The sequence below is a fragment of the Muntiacus reevesi genome, chromosome 9, assembly GCF_963930625.1.
Source record: "Muntiacus reevesi chromosome 9, mMunRee1.1, whole genome shotgun sequence".
NCBI classification, from domain to species: domain Eukaryota; kingdom Metazoa; phylum Chordata; class Mammalia; order Artiodactyla; family Cervidae; genus Muntiacus; species Muntiacus reevesi.
Genome location: NC_089257.1, coordinates 25,281,366 through 25,296,132, shown reverse-complemented (window position 1 = coordinate 25,296,132; position 14,767 = coordinate 25,281,366). Strand labels below are relative to the sequence as shown.

General features: G+C 45.7%; 1 protein-coding gene and 1 long non-coding RNA gene across 4 annotated transcripts in view; one reads left to right on the top strand and one right to left on the bottom strand.

The window, feature by feature from the left end:
- The window catches only part of LOC136174394 (uncharacterized), a 1,095,937-nt gene that overhangs the window by 511,219 nt on the left and 569,951 nt on the right, over nt 1-14,767 (bottom strand). The gene's annotated exons all lie outside the window — the stretch shown is intronic.
- LDLRAD3 (low density lipoprotein receptor class A domain containing 3) overlaps nt 1-14,767 on the top strand; it is a 259,271-nt gene that overhangs the window by 49,093 nt on the left and 195,411 nt on the right. Inside the window, exon 1 of one of the 3 annotated variants that reach the window (XM_065944579.1) lies at nt 6,857-7,055. The exons of the other annotated variants lie outside the window; for them this stretch is intronic. The gene's annotated coding sequence lies outside the window, so the exon portion shown is untranslated. Of the gene's footprint in view, nt 1-6,856; nt 7,056-14,767 lie in introns of those variants that run through there. 3 annotated transcript variants of the gene reach the window in all.

Genomic DNA, 14,767 nt, shown 5'->3' with positions numbered 1-14,767 from the left:
GGCACCATTCCATATTCTCTGGCCCCAGGCATCTGGTCTCCTTTAATCCTTTTTCTCCCTGAATCGTGAAGGCTGCATAGTCATCAGAGTGACGGTTAACTCAGGGTTTCAGCTCTCAGTTTAGAGAGAAAAGTCTTGAATTTAGGGGGTATATGTAAGTGGGTTAAAATTTTGGTTCTGCAACTTACTAGATGGATGATCTTGACTTTCCCCCGCCTTTATTTCTTCATGGGCGCCATTGAGAGGATGGGACAAGTCCCAGAGTTGTTCCAAGAATTAAACGGAACAGCCTCGGTGAAGGCACTGTGTTGTGTGACCAAGACATGGGAGGCTCTGAATGGCCATGTGATGTTTTCTCCTTCCCCAGAGCCCCAGTGAGCATCTGGGGCCGCCTGCCCCTCAGCAGATGCTTCACCCCTTGGAATTTCAGAGCATGAGTTACACAGACCCGGTGATTCCGCTCCGCTGATCAAGTGACCTTGGGCGAAGTGTTTAGTCTCAGAGCCTCGGTTTCCTCCTCTGTAAACAGAGTGCTAGTTTCATCTCCACTCAGGTGGCAGTAGTGAAGGATCCTATGCAAGTGCAGGTTTTGTGTCCTGAACTTAATGCCTGGCACATAGATCGTGCTCCGTTGCACAGGGTGAAATCTCCAGTGAGCTCAGCCCGAGGGATCGCTGCATCTGGCTGGCTGCACCAATGCCCCTTCTGCTTCTTGCAGGGAAAGCACCACCTGTATGTAGCTCAGGGAGGCCGGTGCTGCTCTTACCACGCCCCCAACACCCCCGTGCAGTGTCCCCTCTCCATCTCCTATTTGTGTCTCAGCCCCACACAGTGGGCCCAAGGGACTCTCCATCTGTGGGGAGAAAGTTAGCAATTCCAATTCCAAGAGCTTTTGAAAAGGCCCACCTCCCCAGCAGGCATTATACACTTAAGCTTTAATCTTTGTAGATTCCTCTTGAGTTGCTCTCAGCGCTCCCAAAAGCCCGGAGTAAGTGGACGTAGTGTGTGCACCCGAAGTAATTATTGCAACTTTCTACTAGCGAGGGAACATGTAATTTGCAGGAATGTGTGTCAAGACCCACCCTGCTAAATTTATACCCTGTAATTTGCAACGTGTGCTGGCACCGCATCGGCAGATGGGTGAGTCTAGCCTACCTGCTTCGCAATTATATCTGCTGGCCAGCGTTGCAGGGTTGAGTAACTGGGGAGACGGAGATCTCAATCGTTTAAGTAAATTAGAACCGGCTCCTGGGACCCATCTGAGATCACCCTCTGGTAGAGGAGGCTGGTAAATGATGTTTCCTTTGCACACACTTGAGAGGCTCTGATAAAGGCCAGGAGGGAAAGAGGCGAAGTCTGCAGGTTTTCCTGGGTGTGGTGGACCACAGGCCTGGGCGAGGCGTGTCTAGCGCTCTCCCCTCCGACAGGCCTCTGGAAGAGGAAAACACACGATTCATCCAACAGAGAGGGTTTTATGGTCTGTTTTATGAGCTGTATCAGCCCTAATAATTGGCTCTGGGGAGATTCTTGTCAGTTTTTAAAACTGGAAGTCACTTCATAGCTTTCGCAGACTAGTGATTTTTGTAAAATCCTCGTAAATTTTCTGATGGGAGAAAGCTGCAGGAGAATCTTGTGACTGACATGCAGGCTTCGTGTTCTGTGGGGTGCTGGGGTGTGCGCGTGTGTGTTTGTGTGTTTGTGTGTGTGTGTGTGTGATGACTGGACATTCCTATGGTCATGTTTTTTGGGGGACCAGATGGAACATTCCAACAGAAGATAAAGTGTAGGCAGTCCCAGCTCTGTATAAATCCTAGATCCTCAATTATTCCATGTGACCTTGGGCAGACTGTTTCACCTCCCCGTGCGGCCTTTCCTCATTTGTGAAATGGAGCTAGTGATTCCTTTGATTAAGGCTGTTATAAATATTAGATGTTTGTAAAGGCATCTGGCACATGGGGAACACTCAATAAATGGTAATTATCATCAGTGCCATTTATGTTGGGGGAGGGCAGTTTATTTATCAGTTGTAACGAATGCTTGGCCTCACATACCAGGCAGAATTGGTAAACAAATTGGGTCAAATCCTTTTTTCTTTCCAAAAGCCATTTGTGTGTACACCCCGAGGCCTGAGAGAGGCAGATTGGATGTGGTGGGTGCCTCTGATGGGGGTGTGGGCTTGTCTCTAAAGAAAGCCTTGTTCATCCCAAGTCCAGGGTTTCTTCAAAAGGGTGGGATTGTTATGTGGCCTTGGGACTTCTGGAAGTCTTGAAAAATAAAAGGAGGAATTCAGAACCTGGAGAGAAAGAGAGAGAGTGAGAAAGATTCTTTCCCTGGGGAGTTGATTGTGGTCAGGGACTAAGGCTTTAAATGCTCCTATTGCAAGATTAGGTTTATAAATCCATGGACAGTTCTGTGGGTATCCCACTCCTGCTCAGTGAGAAAGAATATTTTCCACGTGTGTGCATGCATGCATGGGCCCGAGTGTGCTTACATGTGTATGTGCATATATTGGGCCCAGGTATGGAGGGTGTGTGTGTGTGTGCGCGCGTGCGTGTGCCTGTGTGCACTTCTCTTAAATATTTATGGGCTGGGAGATTGCAACTGGGAAAGGCCAATGTGTAACTGGCTAAGTCTTAATAAGTACGTTTAAGAGAACTGAGGCCTTTGTTTTGTCTTCATCAGCAATGAATCTGTCCTCATTCGCTGTGTTTCTGCAGGAAGCCGTGCTGTGCAAGGAAGACGTGCCGCTTTGTTTTCCTTGTAGGCCTTCCAGTTTGGGCTTCTATTTCCACGGAGGCCTTATTTTTAAAAACATGTTTTCACAGCAGAATTACAGCTCTGGAGATTACGGCAGTCACTTGCACTCTGATTATGAGTTGAGCTGGTATAGTGTTTGTATTTCTTTTAATGGGCCCTTTTCCCACCTTCCCTTTTCTCCTGCTGGGACTGGGCCAGGGGTCTCTGCTTTAGGTCTTTTCTTTGTCCAGCACTCTGAGACGGGGGCCCAGCTCCACACTCTCTCCATCATCCTGCTTCCTGGCACCCAGAGAAGTGGACTTGGTACTTTCTCCAGCTCCTGTCTGTGACTGCTTCACCGTTTTCTTCCTAGAGCATCCCTGAAGAGTTTATTTCCTTCTCTTGGCATCACTTCCTAGGAAGCTCCTTTTTTCAGCTCAGAGACTGACATTTTTGTTTCCTTAAATCAAAAACTTCCAAACTACAGTTTAGGTCTCTTGATTTGGGATCAGATATCATCTGATGAGTTCCATTGGCAAAATCTGGTTGGCTGTTCTGGTCACCTGGCTGAAAGAAGGCTAAGAAAAAAGTGCAGAAAACAGTCTTGTATTATTTTTCTCTTCCACATCTGAAAAATCAGTTTCCGTTAGAATAGAGATGGTTTTTCCTCCTGCTCAAGGTTTCTGTGGAAAGGAGTAAGTAAAGTTGGATTGCAAGGGTGAAATGAAACTCTTCAGGAAAGGAAGGCTTTCCCACCCCTTTTTAATCCCAGCTCTGCACCCTCCTAAGTAAGTTGGTGTTGTTAAAATGCAAATGTCATTTGTTCTGTTACTGGTTTGCTCACAGAAAGTATCAGAAATTTAATCTATGCAGAAAATGCTATGAGTCACGCATCTGCAAGAGTTTCTTTATTATTATTATTATTAATATTATTACAGGAAGGAGCACCTCAAAAGGCAGGTCTAGAAAAACAGCTTTCAGGAAGCTAGTTTTTTGAAAAAATCTTATAAAGAGGTTATTTTCCAGAAATCTTAACCAGTATCAGGGATTTTCCAGTTTTGCCTACATAAACCACTTATGACTGTCGATTCTCCTCCATGCTTGTCTCTCTGTTGTTGTTGTCTTTTGAAGGTTTGTTTACAGAGTGCTTGAATTGTTTATAGAGTGCTCAGCAAATGCCAGCCCCCAGCCCTGCCAAACATCCCCAGCTTTGATGATTGAAGAATATAATCTCCTCCAATGTCCTTGTGCCTGGGTTATCGCAGTGCTCACATTTGAAGCCCAGTGCAGCTTCTTTTATTGCTTGTTAGGCTATGGAATGGCCTGCCCCTTCCTCCAGTGATGCAAGCTGAAGAAACACCCAAGTGCAGCATTAGCTTGAGCAAAACATAACTAGGACAGTGGGTCTGCTGCCAAAAATACCATCTGCTGTTTTCCGGAGCCAAAGATTGATGACTTGGGTTGTCTCCTCCTTTAGCAAATAGAGACTCAATATATTTATTTACTTTAAGTTTGACCAACTTTTTGTAATATTTCTTGGGGGCGGGGAATATATATTGGAGTTAGTAAAGTCAAACCCAACTCTGATTCCCAAACAGCTGCCTAAAAGCTTCCAGTAGCTTCCAAATCAAATTTTCTTAACTGTTTCCCTACCCCGGTGTCTGTCTAGGTAGGGGTGCCAGGTTAACCGACCTGAAGCGTTACTCATCTTGTATCATTCCCCTGCTTGAAACTGATATCGTTGGTTTCTCCCTGTGTACAAAGTCAAGTCCAAACTCCAGTGGTGTGGCTGTTAAGGCTTTTCTCAGGCTCCTGCCTCTTGTTCCTCGTGACTGTTTGCTTTTGTGCCTCAGCTTAGCTTAATGTTTCTTTGGAATGCAAATTTACACCCTCCACTCCCACCCCTCCCACCTCAGTGCTGCAGGATCAGCCTGGTTGAGAATTATTCCATGAAGCATTCCACCATGCTTCCTTGGAATATTTTTCTTCCTCCTTGATGGCATCCCATTTTCTACTCCTTTCTTGTGGCATTTCTGATCCCACCTTTTATCATTACAGCTGTTTAGATGCACACACCTCTCTCCTGGTTAGCTGTAGGCTTTGAATGTACCCCACCCTTGTGGTCCCCATAGGCTTATCTTAGATGCCCAGTAAGTTCTTTATGAGTGAATGAATGAATGAATCAGTTAGTTGAATGTCTGTGTACCATGCAATAGAGCACGCAGTGGGGAACAGGTAGAGATTAAATGTTTAATTATGTTGTTCCGTGGACCCAGTGCAATGGCAAAATGTCATTGTCCAGGAAAACATGGGCTACGGTGGTTTAGATGTGAGAACGCAGTGATTGCCCATGGAGACGAGTTTCACATCTGAAGGGTCTTTTAACACTTCTGATGTGGATTTGTATATCAGAAGTTCCACTATTCCAATAATACATGAATTAAGACCTTGAAAGGGTGAAGAGAGAACCACAGCAATTGTAGGTTGTATTTTCTTCATAATAATGTTGTTTGTTTTTGCTGTGTTAAGAATACAGTGGTGGTTTTAAGGAAAAAATGAGAGCTTTGGGCAGCCAGATCGACTCTGATTTGCATCCCAGTTCTCATTCACTAGTTTGTCATCCTGAGCCTCAGTTTCTTCACCTGTAAAATGAGGATAAAAGCCACTCAGTAGGGATGCGGTGTGGATTAAATAATGTGTGAAAACACCAGTGCAGATCTTAACACATTGTGAGTGCTTCATAAATGTAACGATCACTTCTAAGGGAAGTTTGAGTGGCGGCCTGTTGCTAACATTGTGAATCCGTGAGTTTATGGTCTGCTTTTTTTGTCACTAATGTCCTTGAAGGTGGTTTCTTACTATTGATTTTAATTAATTAAGTTAGATAGCCTTCCTTCTATATTCTAAAATTAGGAATTCTTCCTTCTGTATTCACTAGAGGTTAGGAATTCTGAGTGCTGTATTTCTATTTAAAGATATGAACCTCTGGGAATTTTGAAACTGGAAAAAAATACTGTGGATGGAAAATGTAGAAAGAAAAAAATAAACCCTGCTGCTTGGGGGCAGAAAATGGAAATTTACACAGTGTTTAAATTCTTAGTTCTCTATTATAATTCTGAAGTTACTTATTAATTTTGAAATGTTATTGACTTGCCCACAGATATTTGCTATATTTAGAGCTGGAAATGCTGTGCTGATTTATTTGTGTGGACATTCTGAACAATATTTTGTTTTTGAAATGATTCTGAACTTTCTTCTTTCGTGTTCTTTAAGCAGCACTGAGGAAAGTGCCTGATTCAGATGGGAGTTTGGTTAAAAACAGACATTTTTTTTCCCTGAAATCCTGTGCTTGTTAGCAGGGCCCCTTAGCCTCTTGGCAGCTGACTTAGGAGTATGAACTTTGAAAAACTGAAAACTGTTTCTTGGGATGGTGTTTTACAAAATAACCCCCTCTCTCCTCATGAGTTTGTAAGCCTTAGGGAGTGTTGGAGAGTTTCCCTCCTGGTGGGGAGTTGACCGTGATGGTTACTTGACGTCTTCCTCCCCACTGCCCCCGCCAGTTTTGCCTACACTCCCGGGCTGTGGTTCCATGTTTATGTGTTATCTGCTAGGAATGGAAGGCACTGGAAAAGAGCTGATGCCAGGTCGGGTTTACTGGCACCCCGTTTTTTTTTTCCCTTCATAAAGACGCTATTTTTGTTAAGCTTTCAGTTGGCTCTTTCTCTGCAGGCGTTCCCGGTGTGATCTTTGGATCTGTGACTTGTTGTTGAACTGTGGGTCTGTGATTCTTGGGCCCGGTGAGTGTCGCCTGAGGTGTTCCTTCCACACCTCACCGCCTCCCTGCTCTCGGAGTCCGAGCTTGGAGCTGGCCTGCCCAGTGTTTACACAAGTTTGGGATTTTTCCTGGGGTCGGAGAGGTGGCAGGAGATTGAGTTTATTCTGGGGGGTCGGGGAGGGTGGCACGGGGCATGGCTGGAAGTTGGAACAGAAGCTGTTTGTTTTGTGGGAACATAAGAGGCTGATCTGAGGGGTAGACAGACAGAGAGGTGCCTGACCGCAGTGGAGTGGAATCTGTATGCGGAACACACATGGGTGGTAGCATCAGCCTGGGCTTTCATGGAAATGCTGTAAGGACATCCTGGGAGATGATGGGCCCTCTTGGATGAAGTTGCTGGAAGGGTGCAGTGTGGTGGTATGGTTCATACCCTGATGATGCCTGGAGTGCTCTTAAAATCAGACACTCCCCTTGGCGGTGAGGGGCTCTCCTTCATCCTCCTGCTTCTGTGCTGTGCGCTCCGGAGGTGATACCTACCGTGCTGGTGAGCGACAATCATCCTCTCTTCCCTGCAGCTTAAGATCCTCTCTGAACACATGGGTAGTGGTGGGGGTGACTCGGCAGTGCCTTTTTGAAACCACGATTATAGCAAGGGAGAGAGAGAGAGAGAAAGCAGATTCAGAGTTCCCACCCAGAGATTTCAGTGTTGAGGTGCCTAATTTGTAGGTTCATGGAATATACCTCTTTTTGGATTGCTTTTCTCTCCAAAAGTTTTCTGTAAACTTTACATTATTCTTCAAGTCAAAGACAAACAAACAAAAAACCTTTTTATTTAACACAAGAAAGGGGTAACCTCCAAAGTAACTGCCTGAAAAGTTCATTGAAAACCTAAATATCCGTGATAACAAGAGCCACAGAGGAGTGGGGGAATGAAGCTGAAGGTAGCTGGAGATGACGTGGGCTTTCCAGGAGGTGAGTCCCAGCCCGGGGTCAGACTCTTTTTGGAATGGGAGCTGGAGCAGTTGTTCAGACTTTGCAGATGCTTCCTGGAGGCTTGCACCTCAGCCAGGGTCAGTGGATGGGGCCCGCAGAGCCTCGTGCCAGGCCTGAGAAGTCTGCGTGCTTGGGGTTTATCGGGGTGGGGCTGATGCCGTTTTGGTCATTGCAGAAAAGGAGTGGAGCTGTTCTGATATTAGGGGAAAGTGAGCAAATCCATTAAAAATAAAGGCTGGACATTCCATTCAGCACTTCTCCTTCTGCCAGTACCCCCACCCGTCGATAGATCGTGCCATCGTGGCCTGGGGACCTAGGAACCTGGCCTGACTTTGAGCAGTGAGTTTGCTGGTGGCTCCAACTGCGAAAGGAAGAGAGGAGAGGATCTACTGAGAATGGTCAGAGATGGTGTCTGTGAGCCAGCTACCGTTCAAGGGATTTTTTTTTTTAATTAAATAAACTTTTTACAGAAGTTTAACACATTGACTGAAAAGTGCACAAATGTTAAGTGCGGAGCTCATGAATTTTCATGAAGCAAACACGCCTGGGAATCCAGGGCTTGGTGGAGAAACAGGCCATCACCAAGCACCCCAGAACCCTTGTGGTTTCCCCCCCGAATCCTGGCTTCCAACCCCATAGGTTACTTTTGCCTGGTTTTGAACCCTGGCAAGAGTAAGTGTCTGATTCCTTTTTCTCAACCTTAAAAACCATGTGATTTCCGCCCCCTTTTCCAGGAGGCGGGTTGTGGGATGACCCTCCGTCCACTGAGGTTGCGGGGGCAACTCGGAAACCTTGGCGACCAGACGCCCCTCCGGCCTCGGGCTCCGGGCTCCGGGGCTTTCGCTCCAGGCGCCCTTGAATGAGCCCTGTGTCTTCCAGCAGAGAGTGTGGCTTGCTGCCACCTGGAAGACGCAGGAGTGTGGAAGCCGGAGTCCAGAGCAGCTATAATTGTGGGCTCACACTGAGCCCAGCAAGCCTTGGAGAGACTTGCTACATTCCTCGCAGAGGACAAATTAGATTTATATCCCTTAATCAGAGTCAGGGCTCCTGGCGCTCCCTCTCGGGCCACTGGGTGGGGGCCTCCTGTGGGGAGAAGGGCTGGGTGGGAGGGGGGCCCGGGAAGGGTGGCCACAGCTCTTTGTCGAATATATTTTTGTTCTATTAGGGAGTAAAGGGGAATACAGCCCTTAGGTAATTTTCCAGAATAACTCGTTAAGAAGCAGCCATCCGCAGGTTTTTCCAGATGATTCCCTCCTTAGTTTTAACGTTTGATTTTATTTTTTACTATTAATTTGGGCCAAAGGTTGGGGCTATCAGTTTCATAGCTACACAAAAGTCCTCTTACCCAAAGTTGTTCCCCGTAAGTTTTAAGGCATGCTTTGCCTTTTTAAAATATTTTGTAAATTCTTGAATAGAAGGATGACCTTGTCCTTTTGGCTTTTGCTTCTGAAAGTTGAAGGAGCCAATCTCTCTCATCTCTCTGTGAGTGTGTTTGTGGAGGGGTGTGTGTTTTGATAACGAACAGTGCGGTGCAATTCCTCCCCTGTATCATCGCCGTTACTCTTTATCATTAAGTTCTCCAGGCATATTTGCTTATGGGGATATTTTAAGAAATTTATTTTTTAAAAAAGATGATAATAGAAAAATATAACCCATATTTTGAAAGGACATCTCACTTTTTTCCCTCAGAGTGTATGTTCTAAGACCTGGAGTTGTAAATGGGGCTTATGTATTAACACATACATCTCTAGAGATAAACAAAAATGGATTATGCTATATATACTGTTCTGCACCTTGAGAGAGAGGGCTTTCTCTCCTCTGCCTATATTGTAGATATTCTTCCATGTCAGTACATTCTGGCTCCTGGATTTTTTTTTTAAGGCTGCAATGTTCTTGGTGGGTATGCCATATCATATTTACCCATCTCCTGCTTGGTAGATGTTTAAGTTCTTCAAAGTTTTGAGCTTTTGCAAACAACCATGTAAAGGAAAACCAGCCTTCTGTGTATTTCTCTATGCATTTATATTAATATATTCCTAAGAATGGGCCTCCCCGATGGCTCGGCGGTTAAGAATCCGCCTGTAGTGCAGGAGACACAGGTTCGATCCCTGGGTCGGGAAGATCCCCTGGAGAAGGTCATGGTTACCCACTCCAGGATTCTTGCCTGAAGAATTCCATGGACAGAGGAGCCTGCGGGCTACAGTCCATGGGGTCACAAAGAGTTGGACACGACCGAAGTGACTTAGCACACATGCATTCCTAAGGATAGATTCCTAGAAATGAAACCAGTGAGTCCAAAGATAAGCTCATATTAAATAGTACTGGGCACTGCCAAATGGCCCCAGAGAGCTGGCAGCAACTGATTTTCCCACCAGTAGTATCAGTGTCCTTAGAGCCACGCACAGCCACACCCGCTCAGTATTATCCATCTTGTTAACTTCTGCTGATCAGATTGTTTTTAAAAATGGCATTTCCATTTGCATTTGTTTATTTGCCATTGAGGTTGTGCGTCTTTCTTTCTATTAACCACGTGCATTTTTTTGTGACTTGCTTGTTTATTTCCTGTATCTGTTTTTCCCTTGGTTTGTTTGAGATTTTCTTATGAATTCTTTGTAAATAGGGACACAGAGGATTGTTTTGAAAGATAACATTTAGGAAAAAAATCATCTTGGTGGGCATTCCAGGCTATAAAGCTCCACAAAAGATCAAGTAGTCCATCTTCTTTTTGGCTTTGATTAAAGGTTTGGGTTTTCTGTTTTGCTTTTATCTAATTAGGTGCAAATTTTCCCCTTAGCTGGAGAGTCCCGGCTGTCTGTAACTGCATTATCGTTGGTGCAGCGTGAGTGGATGGTGATGTGCCCTGGAAAAGGAGCGGTGCCAGGCAGGGGTTGGTTCTTGTTGGAGCTGATTACTGTGGATGTTCAGTGAGGAGCTGAATTCCTTGCCTCGTTTAAAGACCACGGCCGCTCCAGTCTTCAGCATAAGGACCCATGATCGACAAAAGGAGAGACAGGGAGCGTCTCTCGAGCTCTGTTGGCAGTTCTGGCTCATGGTGTTTCTTCATTCTGCTGGCGTTTCCTAAATCAGTGCTGCTCCCTAAACTCTCTTGGCAGGTTCACATGGAGCCAGGATTCTTCCCTCCACGTCCAGAGCTGGTGGAGGGTAGCCACCTCCCATGCTGATAAACAGACTGGGTTGTTTGTTCCAAGGAGGCCAGGGTTTCCAGGAATGGAGGTGGCTGGGGGCCCAGGTCCCAGTGTTCCCGAGGCCTTGGATGGCAGGAACACCTTTGACGGAACCCCTTAGAGCCCTCCATGTCTCCGGGCCACCCACGCTGCTCCAGTAGCAGAGAGCTTGCTGCCTTGCCTGCTCTGGGTGAGAGTCCCAGCCCCCAATGCCACTCTCTTCAGTGCAGCTGTCACTGCTCCTAGGATACGGAAAGAAACAAACAAAGGCCAAGTGTGTGGGGTGCTGATGGTTTGAGATTCACTGCGGTGAAAGGGGAATCAACCTCCCCCTGGATGGAAGCCCGAAGGCTTGCCTGAGGCTGCCTGCAACCCAGCACAGAGCAGAAACAGGAGGGGGCCTGACTCTTGTGGGTGTGATCAGCGCCTGGTTGCATCTGGGCCTGATTCTTCTCTCCCAGGAACCTTGATTTCTGGGGAGCAGGCTCTGAGAGAATGGGTCATCGCAGAATGCTGTCTTTTCTGTGTCCCCGACGACTGTGTCAGCTGATGCTGGCAGCGCATGCCCTAGACAGAGTCCTCATGCCCAAGAGTCCTGGAGGCCAGCCCTTACCTGCCGAGGTTACTGTCAAGGATTGGGCTATGTTGGAATTTTTACTTTGAGCCGTGGAGAATTATCTGTTTAAGCTCAAGTGAATCTAAAAGTGAAGATGGCTCTGTAGAAAATCCCTGAAACCCATGGACTTCTCAGAAAGAAGCGTAATAACAATGATAGGAATGAAATTACTGGGGAATCCTGCTCCCCTACTCCCATTTTTCAGATAATTGAGTTGAGCTCAAATTGTTATCTGAGCATGAAGAAACATGTCTTCATTCCATAAATCTTAGGCTGCATACAAATGTGGACTGTCCATATGATTGAGGAATAATTTTAACTTGCAGGAATAATCCACAAAATGTTGAGTGAGAGGCTATTCAGAATATGATAGCATAAAGAAGCAACCATCCATATTTCTATACACCCACACACTTCGTGCCTCCCACCCTCCCTCATTTCAACATTCTGTCCTTGGCTCTGGGCTACATTAGGACACTTTCCCTCCCTTGGTGTGAAAGTTGCTCATGGGGTTTTTCGGTAAGACTGGAACACAAACAATGGCTATTGTGATAAGGGAAGAGAAAGACATTTGCATCAGTTATGTTGAAAGTTTCTCATGGGGGAGCTTGTAAAGTGACCTGCATGTTAGGGGCCGCAGGAGAGGTGGGCTGGCCAGGACATGCACCCCTCCTGTGCTGACCCCAGGGCTGTGGCCTTACCCTCTGTGGAATGACAGTGAGGGGTGCGATCAGCTTTGCTCTACAGCTACGTGAAGGATGCCTTTTAGAGGTCAAGGCTGGATCTTGGAAAGCCAGCGAGGAAGCTGTTAATGCAAAGCCATAAAGGCAAGAGAGAAGTATTCAAACTAGGGTTGTGAGTGGTAGGAATGGTGAGGAAAGATGGAAGTGAAAAATATTTTACACTGGTTGATTGACATGGGTGGAAGTAAAGGGGGAGGGATGGTTGGCCGTTCTACCAGCTGATATACTGAGTGATACAGCTAGGGGCAGGTTTAGAAGAAAACTCCAGAGTTCTGTTCGAAACATGCTGATTTGGTGCCCGGGACAGGGTGTCTTGAGCAGTAGTGGGTGGAAGTGTGCAGCTGTGAGTGGAGGATGGAGTCCAAGGGAAGAGAGCTGAGCTGGAAGTTGACCCTAATGGCAGACAAGACAGCTTATCCAGGGAAGATGACTCTCTCACTCAAGCAACGGGAGACACAACTCTGGAGGTGAAAGAGGTTTGGGTGGAGTGAGAGAAGCCTCCAAGGAGAGGGAGGAGGAATGATCAGAGAACCAGGAGTGTGGGGAAGGGAGAACATCATGTCAGCGAGGTCGAGGGAGTGGAATTTCGGGAGGGAGTCATCCAGTTTATCCACTGCAGCCTAGTTGTGTGCCAGATAAAGACTGAAAGTAACTTTTGGATAACAAATGCTGGAGAGAGTGTGGAAAAAAAGGGAAGCCTCCTACACTGTTGGTGGGAATGTAAATTGATGTAGTCGCTATGGAGAACAGTATGGAAGTTCCTCCAAAAACCAAAAATAGAGTTGCCATATGATCCAATAATCCCACTCCTGGGGGACATATCTGGATAAAACTATAATTTGAAAGACTGCATGAACGCTTATGTTCATAGCAGCATTATTTTCAATAGCCAAGACAAGGAAGCAACCTAAGTATCCATCAACAGATGTACAATGGAATATTACTCATCCATAAAAAAGAGTGAAATAATGCCATTTGCCGCAACATGGATGTACCTAGAAGTTATCATACTAAGATGATGATCAGAAAGAAAAAGACAGATACTATACTACATCACTTACATGTGGAATCTAAAATATGACGCAAATGAACTTACCTTTGAACCAAAACAGACTCACAGAGATAAAGAAGAGATTTGTGGTTTCCAAAGGAGAAGAGGGGCAGGGGAGAGTTGAATTGGGAGTATGAAACTAGCAGATGTGTACTGGCAATATAGAATGGATAAACAACGTCTTACTGTATGGCACAGGTAACTATATTCAATATCCATAAACCATGATGGAAAAGAATATGAAAAAATATATATATACATACTCACACTGAATCTCTTTGCTGTACGTCAGAAACCAACACAGCATTGTAAATCAACTTTTCTTCGGTAAAATAAATTAATAAATAGCTCTCGGATTCATCAGTTGGGAGGCTTGGGAGGCCCTTGGGGACTTTGTGAAAATAGATCCAGGAAAGCAAAGAGGGAAAGAACCAGGGGTTCCTTCACCCCGAGGGTGAAGATCATGCAGACTCTAGGGGCTGAACCTGTTGAAAGGCTGATCTGGCCTCTGTTCAGCAAGCCTTTGACTTCTTTCCAGTGACTTGGTGCTGGGCTGCACCTGTTACCAGAGCGCTGTGCAAACCTGAACCAGAGCCACGTGGTAGGGCTTCTTCAGGTGATCAAAAAATAGTTGGTTAATGAGCAGCTCCCGTCTCTCAATCTCTCATCTCACCTCGTAGGATTCTATCTTCTTCAGTTTAAGGTGGATTCTTTTGCACTTGAGATCACCTTTCCACTAATTATTAATCATGTAACTACATTATAATGATATGTCTTGTGTAATGACAATCTCTGCCTACATTACATCTAGTTTTTATATAATAGTCATTCTTTAATAGTGGATAATAATACCTTTAACAAATGAACTCTGGCTAATCTATGGCCCCAATCTGCGTGCTGTCATAAAATGTCTGAAAATGCCAGAAGCTTTCACTGAATTTTTAGTATATGTATCTTTTTTTTTCTGTAAGAGATTTACTGGTCCAAATGATAAACAATGAGAATTGAAATGTTTTCAAATCCGGGACTATATGAATCCAATACCACGAGGGACAAAACAGCTCTTTGATCACCCCCGGGAGCTTATCGAGGTCATGTTTGGTCCATCTTCATTTTATAGATGAGGAAACTGAGACACAGAGGACTTAAGCCATTCCCCCCCCCCCCCCCCCCCCGAACTTAGGAGGAATGGAGTTAGAATTTAGAGTTTGTGGGATTTAGGGCTGACCTGAAAGAAACCAGCTCTGGGATGGATCCCTCTTTCAGTTTTAATTCGCCTTGTTTTCTGGGCCATCATAAACTACCCTTCACAATGTGGAGAATCCAAACAGGTTCGCCTGCAAGGTTTCAGCCCCTTGTTGTTACCAAATCCGACAAATCTCTTGCAAAGATGAGTGGCTCCCTCTGAAATCAGCGCTCATTCAGACACGCGGACTGAAGCGGGACTCCAGCCGTAAATACTGCTTAATTCTGGCACTTGCTGGATGTACAAACATCATTTGCTCAAGAAGTCAGCTAATTTCTCCTGATGGAGGGCCTGTCGGCGCGCCGAGCACGGAGGGAGGTGCTCACGTGAGCAGATTGTAGAAGCAGGACGGACGGGTTTAATGGATTAAGCTGCTTAAGAAAATTTAAAAAGACGCACCAGTTAATATGTATTCCCCCCTT